This window comes from Haemaphysalis longicornis, unplaced genomic scaffold (assembly GCF_048455015.1).
Source record: "Haemaphysalis longicornis isolate Haplotype H1 unplaced genomic scaffold, Haemaphysalis longicornis Haplotype H1 scaffold_6, whole genome shotgun sequence".
Classification (NCBI taxonomy): Eukaryota; Metazoa; Arthropoda; class Arachnida; order Ixodida; family Ixodidae; genus Haemaphysalis; species Haemaphysalis longicornis.
The window spans coordinates 208,605,671-208,610,918 of NW_027526407.1; the positions used below are offsets into that span (position 1 = coordinate 208,605,671).

Sequence of the window (5,248 nt, forward strand, 5' to 3'; positions counted from 1 at the left end):
CGCAATCCCCGCTGGGTTGCTTTAGGCAATTAAACTGTGAAACAGCGCTTAAAAGAAGGACAGCGAGAGAAGAAGACAGGGACCCGAGCGCTGTGTCTTATGAACCAACTAGTCCAATTATGAACCAACTAGCCCAAACCCAAACGTTAGTTTGCTTCAGGCAACCCAACCCGTAACCACGCCGCTTGCTGATGCAGCAGCGGTTGTGGTGCCAACCGTCTCTGTTGGCACCGACGCCGCTCCCAACACCGCCTCTCCGACCTTCAGCACGTTGGAGGGTGCCGAGGGGATGGACACTGGTGGCCCCACATCGGCTCCAACCGACACCGCACCGCCCGTGCTACCTCTGGCGCATCCGACACCCTTGGCGGTCGCGGCTCAAACGAAAGGTCCCCGAAGGGGGCCCAAGTCAAGGGGGCCCTGCCCGTCGGGCACCCCTCTGACAACTGACGAGGAGATGGATGTCGGGCCGTTCCTGCCTGCAATGCAGCGCAAGGAGTGGCCTCCGAAGTCCGAGCCTACAACATACCCAAAAAGGGAAATCCTAGAGTAACATTTCATTTCATTTCATTTTATTACCTTAAAGGTCCCCGGAGGGACATTACATAAGGGGTGGGGTTACACAAAAACGTACAAAAAAGCCATGAATTAGTTTGAAAAATGATTTGTGACGCTATGCATAAATGTTGATGGACAGGTGATTGCTGCAATATGGTGGGGGAGGTCATTCCAGTCTTTTGCTGCACGAAGAAAAATGAGGCAGCAAAAGTAACGGTGCGGGAACGTTGACGGGTAACTTGAAAGATATGGCCAATGCGATGTGATCTGCGAAATGGGGGGGAGATGTAAGGTTCGATTGCAAGTGGACTGTGAAAACGTTTATGAAACAAGCAAAAGGTAGCAATGCGGCGGCGGGAAGACAGAGGGGACAGGCCAATTTCTACTTTTAAAGATGACACGCTAATGTGATAGGCATATGAGGAATGAATGAATCTAGTAGCCCGGTTTTGAAGTGATTCGAGTGCAGTGATGAGATACGCGTGGTGTGGGTTCCAAATTGACGACGCGTATTCGAGCTTGCTTCTTACGAGGGATTGATAAGCTAGTAATTTTACATGGCGAGGTGCGTTGCGCAGATGACGTTTTAGGAAGCCGAGAGTACGATTAGCAGCCGCGATGATAGTCCGGATATGCTCAGTCCAAGTTAGGTCACTGCACAAAGTTAGGCCAAGGTATTTGTATGATTGCACAAGTTGAACATTAGTGTTAGAAATTATGTAGGAAGTGGTCATCGGGTTATGGCGACGCTGAAACGACATAAGTTTACATTTGTTAGGATTAAGTTCCATTTGCCAGTGTTCACACCAACGCTGTACTTGGTTAAGGTCACATTGGAGGCTAATTTGATCGGATACATTAGTTACTGTGCGGTACAAAACGCAGTCATCAGCAAACATGCGTATGTTACAAGTTAAGTTCGTTGGGAGGTCGTTAATATATATTAGAAATAACAAGGGGCCAAGGACGGAACCCTGAGGGACACCTGATGTAACCGGAATAAAATTGGAGAGCTGATTATTTACAAGGACAGATTGGGAACGGTTATTTAAAAATTCTTGGATCCAGATTAAGACTGCGGGGTGTAAGTTTAAGTGGGAAAGTTTCAGTAACAGGCGTTTATGGGGTACCTTATCGAATGCTTTGGTGAAATCTAGAAATATGGCGTCGGTTTGAAGGTTATTATCGAGATTGGAATGAAGGTCATGGACAAAAAGTGCTAGCTGTGTTTCGCATGAAAATCCTTTTCGGAAGCCATGTAGTGCAGGATGAAAAAAATTAACCTCGTCAAGAAAACTGATAATGTGAGTGAATATGACGTGTTCCATGATTTTGCAAGGCACCGACGTTAAAGAGATTGGACGATAATTTAGAGGCGAGTTTTTGTTACCGGTTTTGAAGACTGGAATGTCCTTCCCTTTTTTCCAATCGTCGGGCAGTTGGCCTGTTGAGAGTGACTGTGAAAACAATAAACATAAGTATTCGGCACAGACATCTACAGTGTTTTTAAGGAACTTGGAGTTAATATTGTCTACACCAGCGGAGGACGACAACTTTAGGTTGTTTATTATAGATATTATACCGGACATGGAAAATGTGATGGATGGCATGAAGAGTTCGATAGTGGAAGTCGGCATGAAAAATGGAAGGTCTCTTTCTTTTGTGAACACTGATCCAAATGCGTTATTAAAGATTTTTGCACAATCGACGTCACTCACTGGTCTGCCGGCATCATCGGTGAAGTTAGTCGATTGAGTTGGGTGAGGGTTGATTATTTCGAAAAACTTGCGTGGGTCACTTTTTAGAATGTTCGGCAAGTTATAGTTATAGAAAGAGTGCTTTGCTTCGCAAATCTTTCCGAGGTAGTCATGTTCAGCTACATAGTATTTTTCCCATGCGCATTGGCTTCCCTTCTGTTTGGCTGAACGAAAGAGGCGTTTCTTTTTGTTTTCGAGGCGTTTTAATGTTCTGGTGAACCAGGGCTTTTGAGTGTCGGCCTGGAAATTAAATGTGGGTATATATTCGCTCACAAGATAATCCACTTTGTCCGTAAATATTTTCCAATTATCTTGCACGCTTCTATTTTGGAATAATGATTCGAATGATGGAAAGAAAGAGCGGAGTTCATCAATGATAGCTGTATAATTTCCTTTGTCATAAAGACGTATAGTTTTTTTACTTTTCTGACGAGACACCGGTTTGAACGTAAACTCAGCATGAATTACCTTGTGATCGCTAATTTCTGGAAGATATGAAATGGACGAAAGGCTCTCAGGGTGATCCGTTAGTATTAAATCAAGGGTATTGGCGCACGTATGAGTTACGCGAGTTGGTTCAGTTACAAGTTGGGTTAAGTTAAAGTTTAGGCACACATCAAGAAAGCCGTGCGCTTCGGGTTCTCCTGACGTCAAAGTAATTTGGTTTACCCAGTCAATGAGAGGATGATTGAAATCCCCAAAGAGGAGAATGCGGGCGTTAGGGTATACAGTAGATAGATCATTTAACATATCGTTAAGCTTACGAGCAAAATCGGGAGTGCTGTGGGGAGGTCTATAGCAGGCACCAATTAAAACAGTTTCGGGAGTGGCGTGGCAAAGAAGCCATATAATTTCGAGGTCAGTCTGAATGTTAATTGCAGTACAAGAAATATCTTTGCTGATTGCAATAGCCACGCCTCCGCCTCGCCTATCTATACGGTCCTTGCGAAAAACTGTAAAATTTGGAAGGTCTGCTAGAACTTCATGGTCGCTGATGTCAGGGTATAGCCACGTTTCTGATAACACTAAAATGTTACTGCTCGACGAGGAAACAAGATTAGAAATGACGTCTCGCTTGGGTAGAAAACTGCGTATATTAGTAAAGATAACTGAGAAGGAAAGTAGTGGGCGTGGGGTGGATCTGGGGCCATGACGCACATGTGGATTGCGAGGAACTAGCTATAGTAATTCTTTCACCGTTTGTGTCGATTCGTCAAATATGTAGCGTTTTTTGCCCATGCGTAGGGTTTTAAAGGTCAACATAAATGGACAGGACTGGGACCTTGCGAAAGCGATAAGATGCCTGCGAGCGATTCGAACTGTGGCGGAAAAGTCTTCGCCAACGCTGTAATCGGTATCTTTGAGTTTGCGGCCGTTTGAAAGAATCTTGTCCTTTGTTTTAAAAGTGTTAAATTTTACAATTATCGGCCTTTCCTTGTCTACAGCGTGACGGCCAAGACGATGCGCTCTGTCTATGTCCTTTGGTTCAATATTCAGCTCCATGTGATTAGCACAAAGAGCAATTACTAGTTTTTCTGGTTCAGTAAAATGTTCGGAAGGGTTAGTGTCGGGAATGCCATAGAATATTAAATTGTTTCTGCGGGAGCGATTTTCAGAGTCATCCACTCGGGCTGATAAGCTGTCTATCTGGTGGGACATCTGAAGTGTGGTAGCCTTTAAGCTGTCCATTTCAACTTTAAGAGATGAAAGGGACTTGAAGTGGCTCTCAAGATCTGTTATCCGTTTACTTAAGTCTGTTATTAATTTATCAGTGGATTGCAGCTGATCTTTCAACTCCTTTAGTTCGGTGAGAACGGTGGATTGACCAGCGGATAATTTTTTTTAATTCGGTGGCAACTTCTTCAATGGTACCAGGGCCGGGGTTTGTTTCAACGTCACCGGCTTGGAGCACAAGGAATAAATGACACTCGCGCATTCAGCGGCAATGGCAATGCAACACTGTGGGCTCGGTGACTGTATCAAAAAGTAATTACTAGATTTTTTAGCGAACAGACTGTGTGAATTACTGACCTGCATGGCAAAGGCGAACGGAAATAGTGAACTGCGCTGCTGCGCAGTCACCGAGCCCACAGAGGGCAGACGGACAGGGATGGGAGGGAGGACAGGGATAGGAGAGGCGGCGGCTGATGTCGGTGGCGATGCTGTTTTCCATGATGAATCCAGGTATCCGGGAGGGCAGGAGAGGAGGAGGGGTGGCGCTTCCGTACACGCCGAAGCGTGAGCGAAGTGGCGTGAGCAGTTGCCTGCGCCGATCCCGCAATTGTGCGTCGCTGGGATCGGTGAGGCTGCAGATTGGGGCAGCACGAGTCCAGAAAGCAGGGCTGCGGCGAAGAGGGCGTAGATCTGCATGGCAAAGGCGAACGGATCAGTGAACTGCGCTGCTGCGCAGTCACCGAGCCCACCTCCCCGAAAGACGACACATCCCCGAAAGACGACACATGAACAACACACACACACTCCAGTCATTCCTTAATGTAAATAATGGGAACAGAAAACATCATCGAATGAAACTGCAGAGGCCTCCTTAAAAATCTTGACGATGTGTATGAGATGCTGCATGCCAGTCAGCCAAGTATCATGTGTCGCCAAGACACCTCAATTCCAACCAGACAAATTTCCTAAATAGGTACATAGTATTCAGAAAGGACAGGGTTGTCTGCATTCATTCTTGGGGTGGTGTGGCCATTGTCGCCCAGAAATCATTAGCATGCCACTCTCTCTTTTTAAACACTGTCCTTGAGGCTGTTGAGATGGGTACGATAATATTTATAGGCTGATCACGGTATGCTCCATCTACATCTCTCCTGACTTTGCACTTCTCAGCTCCGAATTCGATGCACTGGTTGACCAGCTACCCGAACATACATCCTAACAGGCTACCCTAATGCGCCCTAATAAAGAGAAGTTTTTAG

General features: G+C 45.8%; 1 pseudogene; it reads right to left on the bottom strand.

Moving 5' to 3' along the window:
• Positions 1–724: 724 nt before the first annotated feature.
• Positions 725–4,802, bottom strand: LOC144143458 (uncharacterized; annotated as a pseudogene).
• Between the last annotated feature and the right edge of the window lie 446 nt (positions 4,803–5,248).